Raw genomic sequence first — 16,040 nt, 5'->3', positions numbered from 1 at the left:
TAATTATAAGATTTTATTTTATTAAATGTGTTGACAGTACACCATCATTATACACAGAAGTGAGATGTTGTGTCCCACAAGGCTCAGTACTGGGACCTTTACTGTTTTCACTTTACATGCTTCCACTGGGATTTATCATTAGGCCCTTTGAGTTACAGGGACCCTAAACTGTGGAATGCTCTGCCTGCTACTATAAGTAATTCTCCTTCGGTTTCAGCTTTCAAATCCCAGCTGAAGACTCACTACTTCAATTTAGCATATCCTGACTAGAGCTGCTGATTAACTGTACAGACTGCATCTCTGTTGTTAGTCATTAGCACAAAAGCATAAGTAATATGATAGTTGTAATTTGTTACTAGCCCTCACCTATTCTGTTTCTCTTTTCTGTATTCAAATGTGGCACTTGGTGCCATGGCTCACCTGCCAAGTTGTTTTGCCTGCCTATGGTAAAGTCATCTCTGATGGAGGATTGCAGGGATCATCAGGTAGAGTTGTCCTCTCATTGGCTGGCCCAGTGCTGACGCAGCTGTGGAATGGCTAATAGGGGGAGGCAGCTTAATGGCTAAGGTCTCCAGGACTCTGAAGAAATTCAAATCGTATTATGTGATATTGTATACCGTTGAATTCTGTTCTGTACTTTGTAATATTTACATGTTGTGGGGAACAGACACAGACACAGACAGGCAGACATTGTTGGTTCAAAACCACACTTGTTTTATTTACAATATTATACACAACAAAGTAAACTGCACACAACCCAGTGCCCCTGCACCAATCACCTTTAATCCAGGCCTTACACAATCTCCTCCAGGCTTCATCCTCTTCCACCCGACTCCAGCTATCGAATGAAGGGAGGTGGACCCTTTTATGTACACCCGGATGTGCCCCAGGTGCCCCCCAATGAGCTTCTGCAACCGGAAGCACTCTGGATGTCCTTGATCTTCGTCCCCTCAGCATCTCCGGGTGTGGCGGAAGTGCTGAGGACAAGGGCTTCTCAGGCATCCAGGCGCCCCAGGCTATGACCACGGGCCCCTATAGGGTTGAGCTTCCATGCTCTGTTCCCGTGGTCCCCATACTAACCAGGGCGGCTGCCCTCTCATGGTCTGGAGGAGGCGTACTCCCTGTTTCGTTCCTTCCAGGCATCCTGGCTGGGCACCGCCCCCAGCCGCTTGCCACAATGCACTATTATATTGTATTGAGGATTACTTGTGTTCCATTCTGTGTATTGTATTGCATTTACCCACTTTTTTGACACCCACTGCACACCCAACCTACCTGGAAAGGGTTCTTTGTTTGAACTGCCTTTCCTAAGGTTTCCATTTTTTCCCTAAAAGAGTTTTTTTGGGAGTTTTCCTTGTCTTTTTAGAGACTCAAAGCTTGGGGGCTGTCAAAAGGCAGGGCCTGTTAAAGCCCATTTCGATACTCCTTGTGTGAGTTACGGCTGTACAAAAATGGGAGCAGCTGAAAGAAGACGTTTGTATTGTAAATGTATTAAATGCAAATTATTCTCACCATTGTTTGTATATTTTTGGCATATGCAGTATTTGCAGGTTTTTACAATATTTCAGCAAGCTCCAAAATATTATCATTTAATTGTTCACAGGCAACTTTCAAAAATCACAGATATCAAATTTGCAAACCTAGAAGGACGACTGAACATAATGAATTAAATGTTAAATGAACAGGACAGAATTATAAAAAAATAATGCATGATAATGAACTATTAATAATAAAGAAGACAATACTAAACATGAGCCAGAGGAGGAAGTCGTGCTTGACCATTAAAAAAGGAGAGATTTATGCTCAAAGGCAGATAATTTAACATTTTTAATAATGGATTGAAACCCCAATTAGTTTAAAAATGTACACATTGAAAGATACTTTTGTACACAAGCTTGTAAGATTTTGCACAACATTTTGTGAATGAGAAAGGAGAGTCTTGTTTTAATTTAGATGAAAGTCTTTTGTGCCCTGGCTCCTTGTTTATGAGGTCAGACGCAGAGTTTAAAGTGTCTTGGTTAACTCCAATTTAATTCCAGGAACAACAGAAACCTGACAATATCAGATTGTCAGTTTAGTAACAGAGTATGCATCTTTCAAGTCCTAAGATGAACAAGCACTACTGCGAACTTGAAAACTGACCAAAGTAATATTTAGAGTTCCAACAGTCTGGTAGGGTGAGCACTTAAAACAACTTACTGAGGTTAACACAAATAGAGGAGGAAGAAAACCTAAAAACTCTCTGAAAACAATTCTGGAAGCAGATTTGTATGTAGACTTCAAATGATAAGCACATCAAATTGCCACTGAGCTGAAGATGGAGCCTGCTTGTAGTTGCTTTAGCATGTTCAGCTGAAGATCCTGATATTCAAGTACAAAAATAAAAAAAATAGAATAAAAAACTTGAAGACAACAATATCCAGATGTTGCCAGTGCTGACTAGATGAATGCTGAGTGACTCTTTTGTACTTTTTATCTAATTTGTTTGTCATTTTTGATTCATTTCCCATTTACATTTCCTTCCAGCCGCTCACTCTGCTGATTCACTTGGTGCTTTGAAGCTGAGGGATGTTGCTTGTGTGCTTTGGACTGTGGCCCAGATAGACTTGTGGACACAGTAGCTCCTCCTAGATAAAGTGACGCCATATCTGGCACTAGGTCACTTTTGGTTTCCCTACTGGCTGAGTGTTTTTGTTTTAGTGAATGCAGTTCCCTTGTCTGAGATGGTGATGTTAGAGGAGCATCAGGCAATGACAGTTTTCTTGTACCCTTCTGGATGTTTGATGGGTACAGGAATATGCCCTTTTAATAATTTTATGTTCACTGCTGCTTATTGTAGACCATCACATATGCTAGTGACCTGCTCTGTGCTCAAGAATTTCTGATCAATGTGTTACTGTCTTCAAGTCCTTCAGAGGTAAAGACAGATTTATGTCACTGATAACCTGATACTTGCTCAGTGTCATTCACTTCAAGAATGATCATACATTCTTCTTCTTTAGTTCTGCTCTCATGTGCCTCCCATGGATGTACTCGGCATTTGCTTTTTACCCAGTACTCTTGACCAGTGTAATTTTAAAAGGCATCCATCATGTTCTGAAGAATTTCTAGTTATTTAAAATTTTTATTTTCTAGGGTTTCAACATTGCAAAATGGTATAGAATTCCTAGATGTACCAATCTCTTAAAGAAAAAAGAACATATTTGTCCTTTATTTATTTACGATAGTCCTAATCAACCAAATAGTTAAAGTCTTGAAAAAAGTTATTTCAGTGACTTAAGAATTAAAGCAAATCAAGAAAGCAGCTTCTTATTGTGCAGTATACCAAATGTCATAAGGACAACCACCTCTATTTACCACTTGCATACCAATGTAGGTCTGCTATGCCATCATGTTCAGACTTTGACTGAAATTTATTTCAGTAGTGGTATTGCTGGAACCACTATATGATATTACATCTTTCCTTAAAGTCAGCAGCATGTATTTTTATACAGTTTTTTTATTTTAATTAATTAATTATTTTTTTTTTATTTTAAACTGAGTGATTCTTGCAACAACAATCATTTCTGTAGTTTTGCAAGATTAATCCTCTACACTGCCACCTATTTACATCCTGATCATTATAATCTGGGTAAGAATATAAATAATAAGATGGATAGGTCTGCAGATAATACCAGACTTGGTGGAAGACCAGGTAATGTAGAATCAACTAAATTGTTACAAATGAACATGGAGAGTATACAGGCTTGGGGAGTCTTGTGCCAGATGAAGTTTAATGAAAGTAATGTAGGATATTACACACAGGAAGTTAGATCTGGATACACATTGGGAGATCTCAAACTTGAAAGTACCCCAACAAGAACTTAGGAATTATAGTGGACTCATCACTACCTAAATCCATACAAGAAAGCTCCGTAAAGCGTGGAGTACAAGTCAAGAAAGGTTGTGATTAAGTTTTATAATACACTAGTGAGGCTTCACCTGGAGTAGTGTGTGCAGCTTTAATAACAATATTACAAAAAAAAAAACCAAAACATAGCAGCACAAGTGAAAGTCCAGAGAAGAGCAACTGAGCTGATGACAAGACTAAGAGGTGTGACCTATGAGATGAGATTGAAGAAGTTGAACTTTTACAGGTTAGCAACTTTAGATTGAGAGTTGGCATGAATGAAGTGTTAAAAAGTTTGAAATGAATTAGTACAGTGGACCACTAGCTATTACTTTAAAATTTTAAAATTAATTCTACAAAAAGAATTCCACATTCAGTTTAATAATCCAGTCAAAGGAAAAGACAAAAAAGTCGTGTATAGCGATGGCAGCAATGGAAGGGTGGCCAATCCTGAGACCTGTGCAGCCAGGAAAGTCAAGCTACCATCTCTTTCTTGACATCTCTGATATCATGGTGAAATACTAAAGATCTTTATGGCAGTGTGGTACGTCACCCTCTTTTAACTTTTTCTTGCTGGGATAGTACATAAACGGATTTAATGCCTTGCATAAATTTAATCTGGCTAAGCTATTTTCTGATGCCATCAATGTAACACTCATTAAAGGGATTGTATGTACTTTAACATGTTTAGAACATTGATGAAGTGGAGTGCTTTAAAGAATTTCATGGGCTGGATCTGGCCAGTAGAACTTGAGTTTGACATTCCTGCTCTAGAATGAAATATACCCCAAACAATGGATGTGCTGAATCCTAACCAGGAATTGATTGAATGTATCTATTCTTCCCATCCTCTATGTTTCTCAACTCCACAAGTCTGAATTTTTATTTACCATTTAAGTGAATGGATGATTTTCCTGAGCTTTTGTGCTGGTTGATGTGAATGGAGAAGGACTAAGAAACCACCTCAGGCCTGGCCTGCTCTAAATAATTCACAAGGCTGAATAGTTACAGGGCAATGTTCCAGTTAATTCAAGAATGTCCATCTTCCCAGTTACCTGCTGTATGTTTGATGCACTGCTTTTGATAGTCCACCATATTTATGCTGCTTGCATGGGTCTGTGAGCATGTAAACTTCACAATCTCAAGTTAACTAGGCCTAGCATACATTTAAATTCAGGTTATATGACTGCCACCTTCCCAGGTTTCAAGAATCTAAGAACATAAGAAACATGACCGAAAGAGGATATCATTCTTTCCGAATATCTGATCCAGATACTTCTTAAAATTGGTCAAGTTTCAACTCCATGTCTCAGTAGTTTCAAATTCTCACAATTCTTTGAATAGAAAAGTGCTTACTGGCTTCAGTCATAAATGCTCTTCTCCTTAATTTCCATTGATGTGGAATCACCTTTAAACTGAAAGAAAGTTGCTAGGCCTAGTTTATCAGTGCCTTTGAGGATTTCAAATACATGGATCAGGTCCCTAGGCAATCCTCTGTTGGAGGCTAAACAGGTTTAGTTCTCTGAATTTGTTATAGCAAGACATGTTCTTAAGTTTTGGGATGCACTTGGTTGCTCACTTCAAGATCTGCTATAGCCTGGTAAATAGAACTGCACACAATACTCCAGATGTGGTCTTACTAGCGCATTATATGATGTAAGTATAATGCCCCTTGATATATATTTAACAATTTTTAATGCTATAACCTGATTCACCTCATCCCAAAACAAAGCCAAGATCTCCTTCTCTCACAAATCAAGAACTGGTGCTCACCTTCTTTCTTAACCTCTTACTTAAGTGGATTCTCTCAAAACGTGCCACAAACCATAGTCTTTGCCTGTCCCAGAGCAAGCCAGTCCTATTTCCTCCCAACACACCCCAGTCTGCCTTTTCCTATGGCTGTTATTGTGAATCAAACCCATCATTTCAGCCAATGCTCCCACCAATTTATCTTCAGCTTTCCCTGCAGTAGTGAATCTTCAACCCACACATTTTTGGCCAGATTCCCTGAAAGTGACTTTACACACTGTGAGGTATAATTTCAAGTCTGTCAATATTCAGGGAAAGGTTTCCAGAAGTGCCAGAGGCAAACATTCCAAACAGTTAAATATTTGCATGTTATCTCTAGGGCACTAAACGTTAGGTGAGGCATGTAAATGAGTTTTAAATGAAATCATAATAATTTAATCTGATAAGTCCTCACAGTGGGGGTGGCATTATGTACTCTGATTGCTGTTAAAGTCTCACTTTAACCCTTGTGCTTGTAATTTTATGGAAGTGGTAAGCCAGGTGAGTTGAGTTCATTTGCTCCCCAAGTAATTCTGAGGCTTTGAAGCTTTTCATTTATGCATACAACTGGAAGGGTGAGTTGGTGATTTATTTGCTTTATTTACTACAGCTCATTTTCTGGAAAGTCCCATCCCATTTAGTGCTTCACATTCTCAGCAACACTAATTACATGTTCTTTATATTTAATGTGATGTGCTGTTTGACCCAACGACCAGATCTGTACTTCTATTACTATGTGGTTTCAGGACCAGCTCCATAACCACAAACGCCACATCGCCTTTACGGTAAACCACAAAATAGGCCATCTGAAACAATGCAAATGGAAATGTAATTTGCGTGCACACTTGTTTTCGCCTTTAAATGTCTCTGATTTGGGTGACTGCATCTCTTTCAGACAAGTTATTGTGATCACAAATACAGAATTTTTCACTCTGGTTGTGGTCTGAGTTTTCACTTTATAATAATTTTTGGCAAAAATATTCTTAGAGATTTACATAAAAACAAATTTTCTGCTAGTTCCTGTGCCTTAGGCCAAATCATCTCCTAGACAGACCAAACCACAGAGTTGATTAATCTAAATGAGATCTCAAACCCCTGACCTTTCGACTTGCGCTTGCGCAAGTGCTTCCATGTGCTTTTGCTCAGCCATCGCCTGGGTGTGCCTGTGGTTTCAAACGAACAAATAATGTGAGATTAGAACTTTATGTTCTTGGCTTCGTACAGCTGAGGCTACATCCATGTCAGGTAAGAGTTATCAAAGGCATGAAAACGTTAACATTATTTGGACATGTAAAATCCACTAAATTGCTGCTGTTGCTTGCACTAGGGAGGGTTTTTTTACATTAGAATTTATTTGCAAGCAAGCCATGTTTGCTCATACAATTATAGCCTGTGGTTTAAGTGTGATTGGCTACCAGGCTAACAGAGTCCCATTAAACAGCATGGACTGCTGGCCAGGCTAACAATGAGTATAAGAACACATCCTCTATTTATTTCTCTTTCACTTAAAATAGCTATTAATAGTTTGAAGACTCAACAGCAATGCCAGCCATGCATATTGTTGTATTACATGTTGTTCAAGGTCTGCAACAGGGAAGAGTTCCTCTCTATTGAAATATCCTTATTTTGAATTTACACCTTAGACATGTGAATGAGAAGATCACATTGATCTAATGTGAATAGAGTGTGACTGTATTCAAAAGGCATCTGAAGCTGTGACACAATGCACAGATTAAAACAAGACCAAGGATGACAGCTCAAGGCTTTCACACTCTAAACACAACTGCAGGATCCAAAATTAAACAAATATAAGTCAAAATTTGATTGATTCAAAGTCTAAATAAAATATATTGATTTGCTAACTTTGGACCTATAAACTCTTATTTATAGACTTTAAAAGTCTTTAGATATGTAGATCGTGAAATCTGTTGACCTACTGTATATATATATATATATATATATATATATATATATGAGGGGATAGAGCAGAAGTGTTGTCAGTTGTCCTTGTTAGTTGCTTCTTCCACTCTAGAAACAAAGGGGTAAGGACATTAGTAACTGTTGTTCTCTTGTCAGTCCCCTGGTATTTATCTGTGCACCTGATTTATCCAATAAAGACCCTGCTCCAGGTGCAACCTTCAGAACAAGATGGAGGTTCCGAAAATAGATGAAAAAGTGTAATTCCCATATATTAACAATCCCCCCCAGTTTTCCAGGACCCAAAATCAAGCTACCCAAGTAGTCCCAACATCTTCTAATCATTGCCTGCTACCACATCCTTTTGTTAAAATCAGACAGGAACCAGCCAGCACCACAGAAGACCCCCAACTACCTTCACTGACTGGGCAGTCTCTAAAATCAATCCATCCACTTTATGAACCGCTTCAGCCCACAAGGCACAGAGAAAATGCCAACCTCCCAATTTAATTGACCTGCATGACATTGGGAGGGAGGATTACTGCCAAGCACCCAAAGGAACCTCACATGTATAATGGGAGAACTTGTAGACCCCAAGCAAATACAATACAATACAATACAATTTATTTTTTTTCAGCCCAAAATCACACAATTGTGTGTTTAATTAAATGGCGACTAGACTGAGGTTTAAGCCCTGGAGTCAGGAGCTGAGAGGCAACATGGCAGGCACAAGATGAATGAGAGCACGTCACTACTTTTCCACTTGTTGTTTATTTTTTACTCTAAAAATTGGCCAGCTCTACTCCAAAATACAATTGTCCTTGCCCACGCAGAGGACCCTTGTCTCAGTGTCCCAGACCAGTCATAGATCATTTAAAAGAAATGTCACCTATTGAGTCATCAACCCACCTTGAAAAAGACCATAGGCTAATGAGCAACAAAGGGTGGGAAATTCTAGCTGTAAGCCCACATTGGAAAGAACGATTGCACTGTGTGTGTGAACAACACGTGACAGAGAAGGAAATTTCCTTCTCTACCTTATGTTTGCTCTGCTTTGAGTAAAGGAAGCTTTCTATGCTTGGGGGAAACACATCTTTTGAAGCATCACTTTCTTTAAAAAACAAAATGTTGAAAGAAGCCTGAGGCCCTGTTGTGTATGTGTGTTTGTCTAAGATTATCCACATATGTATCACTAGTACATGTAATGCACATATATATATGTGTGTGTCACTATGTGTTTGAGTGAGTGCAAGCTTGTGTCTTTGTGTGCATGTGTGTGTTTTGTCTGTGTGCATGCATTTGTATGTGTGTGCACATATGTCTATGCATGCATATGACTTTGTGAGTGTATTTGTATGTGTGCATGTGTGCTTTTGTATTTGCATGCATGCATGCTTGAAGGGTGCATGTGAGTCAATGTACATGTTAATACATGCATGTGTGTGCATGTGTGTATATGCATGACTGAATGTGTGTGTGTTGTGCATGAGTGTGCATGTGTGTACACTTGCAAACAGCAGTTGTGCCTTTAGTAGGCTTGAGGAAGTTTCCTTTAGAAACCGTGGGAGTTTACCCTACTTAAACAACATTTTTTTTTTGTTAAAATGTGCATTTATAAATACTTTTAAAAAGTAAAGTAGTGAACATTTTCTTGTAATTCTTGTGTTCTAAAGGTTTATAGAATGAGTGCAGAGGAACGTCTAGTTTTTTAAAAAAAAGTTTAACCTATTATCATAAGAGTTGCATGGGAGCATGCGCTGCTACACACACCACACAATGAACCACCTGGATTGGGACCCGAGTGCAGTGGGTACACCTCAGCATCACACTGGAGTAGTGTGAGATTTTTTACTTTAAGGTGGACGGAGTGCCAATCCTGCCACCATCCCCCAAGTTTTCCCATTAAGTTGGAGGACCTGCCAGCAGAACTGGAAGCAGATTAACATCATACCCAGGATGAAGCAATTGCAGGTTATTGGCCTTTCTTAAGGGTCGAACGGAGTAGAGTCACTTCTGGGTGGGAATTAAAGTCCCCATACAGAGAGTGACTGAGCTGAGACCTGACCCTGTATTTCTTCGGCCTCTGCATTAACCAATGTACCCCCTTGCTACCCCACCACTTAGAAATTTCAGAAGTAGGTTATCAACTCCTGCCACCTTCATCTGGTAAAAGCAGACAAACAAAATGGAAAGAAACAAGAAATGTCTAAGGCCATGTCTCATGTTTTACATCTATGCATCCTCAAACCTGTTCAGTCCAGTTCGCAGGTGGGGAGAGCTGCAGCATCACGTGCAAGGTAAGAATCAGTCCTGGATGGGATGTCAAGTCACTTTCCACTTCATTCAGTCAAGGGTGTTGTCTGGGGGCAGCGTCGACGTGCTTAAACTCTTCTGTTATTCCATCCATTCAGTGATTTTTCACTCTGCTACATGGCCTTTTTTCATTTGGGGTCAAGCTACAGGGCTGTTTCAGTCATTACCTGGTTGTCACTATATGGCCATACCATTGTAGGCATGCTTCTCAAATTTTGTCTATGATCAATGCCTCTCCCAATTTAACAGACAATGAAAATGTAGAGATCCACTTCAGTGGGCATTTTATCCCTCTTAGATCATGACTCTTCAGAGATTTTTACTTTTATCTTTCCTTATATTATGATTTCTGAAAGGTCTCCCATCATGGGTCACTTTGCTGAGCCCACTTTTGTAACCTGGCATGACTGAAATTTGTGTATTTTGGGTTATTGGAGACAGTCTCTTTGACTGGAGAAATCAATATTTGGACCAATGAGATGGAAAAGCAGACCAGCACTCATCATTGGGATTATTGAAAAGGAACCGAGGCAAATTCAGTTTCATTAAGAAATTAAGAGACAGTGTAAATGTCATGTCACATTACACGACTTTTCCAGAAACTTTCGGTTGTAGGAAGCTCCCATGAAATCAGTTGTGTAATGTGACATGCCTTGTGATTCACTTCAATTAGTCTACGACTTGCTTGATTTTTGTCTGTACTTGTAGGGGTGGACTCTGTTTGCATGAGAGCTGACATCTGGAAGTACAAGGCATAAAATGCAGCAACATAGAATAAGACACACATCTGGTTTGGACCTTACAGATAGAAGTGAGGTTTTTCTGTCTAAAATCATATGTTTTATGTACCAGAAAAGAATAGAAAAAAGTAAAAAAGGGACTGAGATTGCAGCTGATTTCACCATACCTGCTAACCATTTCTGACTGTCACAAAACGGTGCAAGTTGACACTCAGTTGGTAAATTACAAATTTAGATCAGCAACTGCAATAGTCAAGTCTGACATACCCAATGACAAGTAGGCTTCTAATGTGACATCAGTTTTGTTATGATTGGATTCTTTCTCTAATTTTTCTCTAGGTTTTTATAGCCTTTTCCTGAAAAGTATATCTTGTTTCTGTTTTTTTTTACTTCAAAGTGTTAATAATTGCCATTAATTACATTTTTTGAATTACCATTTGACAGTTCTATATTTCTTCATGTTGTTCTACAACCACATGTTGGTATATTCCTCACCTACTTTAGGAAATAGAATTCCCGTTACTATGATGATGCTCCTATCGTCCACTGGGAGGTCGAGATTGCTGATATTTTTGTGACCATATTTAGATCACCACATGAGATTCCTCTCTATCCTAGATCTGTATTCTTAAAGTGATTATTTGTGTTTAAAGTCCTCTGGTTCCTGAACCTTTGCTTGTTTTTTCACACCTTGATTTTCTAGATAGCATTTACGATTGGTGAAAGATTGGCTTGACTTTCTGGTTTTTGACCCTGGAACATATTTTGACCTCTTTACATTCTCTCAGTCCTTTTACATAAATCCTTCTGTCTGTTGTTGAGAACAGAACAGGTTTAAAGGGCACAATGACACACTTCTTAGCACTGCTGCCTCAGCTCTTCAGTGACTTGAGTTCAACATCCAGCCCAGACATAATCTGTGTGGATTGCCGATTTTCCTTGGATATGCAGGTGTTCTCCAGATGCACTCGTTTTGTCTAGTGATGCCTGTTTTAGGTCTAACCTGGAGTAATGAAACAGACCTGCCATGGACTGGCCTCTACTCCACGCTTGCACCTGTAAATTTGAAAAGTGGAGCACTGAGGCTCAGGATAATGATGGTATGTTTTACAGAATTTGGAGCTTTCCACTAAATGGTATTAGGTATTCTTTTCCTTTCCCACATTTTGCTATTTCTCTGTTTCTTAATGCATTTTGTATATCTAACCCCCTCACACAGTAGGTAGGACATCTTTTCCTTCATAGGGGGTCCAGCTTTCTGATGTTTTACAGTAAGTGTCATCCCCTTGTTGCATAAGAACCCCCCCACTTGTACTTGACTTTTTTGTTACCATTACCATTGCGGCTGATGAGAGACAAGCCCACTTTATTGCTAATTTCTCCCAATCCTACAGTTCAACCCCTCTGTGATGGGCCTGCCTGAGTATTGTCAGGTAACCCCCCACCTTTCCTTCACCTATCTGCATCCCTGACATACTATTTAGATTAGAGGCGTTGCTTCCAAGGTGAGGACTAGGGTTATAATGTTGTAGCAAGGTTCGTTTTCAGAGTATCATTCAGAAGCTGAGAGGTGTTAGTGGCAATCTGCTTGTCGTCACAGTGGTTTTTTTTATCATGTTGTTATATTTCTTAGTAAAGGAGCCTTACTTTGGTTTGGCTGCAATGTGCAGTAAATCTGTGCTATTTTTGTACTGCCGACCCACAGAAACAACTAGTGGTTTACTCATTGCGTGGGCAGAGCCAGAGAGCCGAAACTTTACCAGGAATGTTCGCTTCCATCTCTGTGTCTCGTGGGCAGAAGTCAGAAGAATACAGAGTTTTTACAGAAAAGAGTGAGCAGAAGATTCCAGAGAGAGCAGCAATGGGTATAGAAAGCTCCACTTCCTTAGCTCACATCTCAGCTTCTGTTTCTCTGAAGATAAAGAATATAAAAAATAAAAAAGAGAGAAAGAGAAAAAAGAGAGATGCAGAAACTGACAGAATGTATGTGAGTACCCTAAAGTGGTCCAGTGTGACTGAGTATGGGTGTGTGACTGCAACTGCTGAAGTTCTGGCATCCCATCCAAGGCAACTTCCTGGCCAAAACACTGTGCTGCTGGGACTGAAAGATTGACTACCTCTCAGTTTAGAGAATGAATGAAGAAATGAGTAGAGCCAAACAAAAGACTGTCCAACAGTTTGTAAGTGGTTTTAGGTTGTGGTTTATAAGCCTAAAGCCACTTTGGTACCTAAGAATGATCAGCTTCAGATGAAGGTTCCTGAATAGATGAAACCGAACCCACACCTTGCTGGATGCCTTCTCCTTTAGGATCATGAGAACAGCCAGGCGACTGTCACTTTTAGCAGGAATGGGAACTGCTACTTCTAGCCATTAAGGTGTCCCTTCCTTATGGTAAACATTCACCCTCAGCTTTACTCAGAGGTTATCATTTAATGACTCCCACACAGTTTCTAACTAACTGTTGCTGATTCTGGGTGATACATATGGTGTTGGGGATGTGTTTAGTCAAACTGCAAAGCTGACTGACACTTCAGAGCTTAATCAGTCAGAGTGCAGAAATGCAGCCAGCCAAGTCAGACAGGGAGAAGGCAATGACTAAGTGGGGTGAAAAACATGTAAGGGATTGGTGTTAGATAAGGACTTATCCATTAACTACATAGATCTACGGTATATCTGCATATATTTGTTTAGCTTACATCCATACCTCTAACAGATGAGCCATGCACATGTCATGTATACAATCCACTAAAGCAGGTCAGCTTCAATTGGTCTTTATTTTACATAGCACCCTTAGATAGATAGATAGATAGATAGATAGATAGATAGATAGATAGATAGATAGATAGATAGATAGATAGATAGATAGATAGATAGATAGATAGATAGATAGTGTTATACTTTAAAGAGGATATTTTATCAAGTTCTCTTGAATAATTTGTGAAAATGAGTGGCAGAGAGGAGGTCTTTCTGTTAATGCTTTCTAGAGGTGTTATTTGCAAGCAATTAGCTCATTCACCAAAGTTCAAATGGAAAAAACATAAATCTTGACCAAAGTCAAATTCTACTTAATTTGTTTGCTCAAGCATGTATTTCTTCCTATTCCTTCAATTACATAAAGTTTTAAAGCACAAAATCATCTAAATAGCATAACTGCCATGTTGTCACATGTCAGCTAGTAATACACAAGTGCGGAGCTCCAAATGACCCAAGATAATTTACTTATAACCTTTATGTTTACTTATTTGGCTGATGGATGATGAGGCAACATACAACATCGAGATACACTTTGTTAATTTTTTTCATTTCTTTCAAATGGAGCACAAGCGGGTGAAGTGACTTACTAAAGGTAACAGAGTGTTAGCAGCAGGATTTGAAAACACAACCTCATTGTTTGAAGCCCAAAGCCTTAACTACTATGCCACACAACAGAAGGGTTGTGCCCATGAAAACCAAGTGCACAAAAGCAACAAGATGAGATCCTCAAACTAATGATTAATGCATTTGGTAGGATGAACAGGGCGTCACATGAAACAAATGTTCTAGCAAGTGGTAAAATTTGTTAAGGTTTTGATTTTAGAAGTGTTAGAGATTTTAAACAGAGTCAGTACTAGCCATTAGCAAAATAATTTGGGTGAAATTGAATTTGCAACAAAAAGAAGAAAGGTTTTTAGTTCCTGTCTGGATGTGTTTTGATGTATTAATTCTGTACACCTTTCATTTAGTATCTAAATGATCTTTAGTAAAAAAAAAAAGAAGCACACCAGAAGTGTGACTATCCTCAACTAGGATAAGGTGCTTGCTAGGTAATGGTGGGAAGCTGGAGGGTTTTTAGCAGCAACATTCATGTAATTGTGGAGAAAACACACTAATGTCCATGAAAATCCATTTTAGACTCCTGTGATGTGGATGAGAGGCTTAAATACAAGTAGTAGTGCATTTTATCTCTGTGGTATGGATTACATGCATTACAGCTACAGAAAGGACACAGATAAGCACAAGTTTGAACAAGGCTTTGGAGAGAAATATTCCTTGTTTTCCATTAAAAGCCTCAAAAAACTCTTCAGGGAGTTTTGCATTTCACAATTGCATAATCACCCACAAAATGTTAGTGTCACTTTCATGAAACTGTACGCAAAATGAAACTCGTCTATTTGTTCATCGCTAGTCAGTGTACAGAAATCGCACTAATCTTTCAAAATAGTGCTTGGACAGTACCAGAATCAAAACCACCAAACAAAGAACATGCTAAAACCAGTAATTTTTTCACTAACTGACTTTCTTTTTTTTGTGTTTTATGTTTTTTCCTTTGATTGTTTCAAAGTTCTAAAACTTTGTTGTGTGAACCAGTCATTCATAATGGCACCATGTCAACTTCATCACCAGAGAGTAAAATAACAAGAAAAGAAAATATCAGAAATGAAATATGAACATGTTCCTAACAATGTTAAATTATAAAAAAAAAATTGCTAGAAACAATCATTGACTAATCTCTGATAGATAGATAGATAGATCTATAGATAGATCTCTAGATAGATAGATCCAAAGCAACTTGAAAAAGGCATCAACCTAATTGAGTAAACAATATTCTATGTGAGAGTGCGTAGGAACAAATGTTACAGGATACAGTCCTGGAGAGTAACTGATATGACAAAGGGAGAGTATACATACAACATGAATCAAAAGTTACAGTCTACACTTGGAACTTATGATTGTGTTGTGACGCCACAACCTCTTGTTGGATTCTCTCTCTCTAGTCTGGTAAAGGAAATTAATGTTTCTATATGCAGTAACAATAATCAGGGATAATTATAACACAATCAAGTTGTTTTCAATTTTTGTTTAACACCCCCATAATAAAGGGGCTATGGATCAAGATAAGCAGATCAAAAATTTTTACAAACTGTATGTTATGCAGCCATAGTGAAAAAAAGAGCAAAAACTTATCAATGATTCAAAGAGATTAGACAGATAATCAGAGTGGGCTGGAAAATTTAAGGAAAATGTTGCAGGATACTATGTAACAAATAGGAAAGTGGCTAGGATAAAGAGAAAAATATTTGACAGTACAGTATAGAGAACAGCAATATCGTGAATTGCATAAACTTGGTCAGTAATTAGAAGGGAGAGTGAAAGAATAGAAGTTCACAAGATTAAAATTATTTGATGGATATATTGGGTGAACAAGACGAGTTGAATAGAAAATGTTAGGTAAAGCTTAAAGGTGAAAGGAATATAGTCAATCTCTACAACCCTGTCCTGTTTCACTAGTAAATTGCAGGCTACTTTCTTTAAGAGATGCACAAAGTAAGGTTCTGGAGAAATTAAGGATCGGTGAATAGATAGATATGTGTGAAAGGCACTATATAAGATAGATAGATAGATAGATAGATAG

The sequence above is a fragment of the Polypterus senegalus genome, chromosome 14 (genome assembly GCF_016835505.1).
Source record: "Polypterus senegalus isolate Bchr_013 chromosome 14, ASM1683550v1, whole genome shotgun sequence".
NCBI classification, from domain to species: domain Eukaryota; kingdom Metazoa; phylum Chordata; class Cladistia; order Polypteriformes; family Polypteridae; genus Polypterus; species Polypterus senegalus.
Note: the sequence above shows the minus strand (reverse complement) of the source record.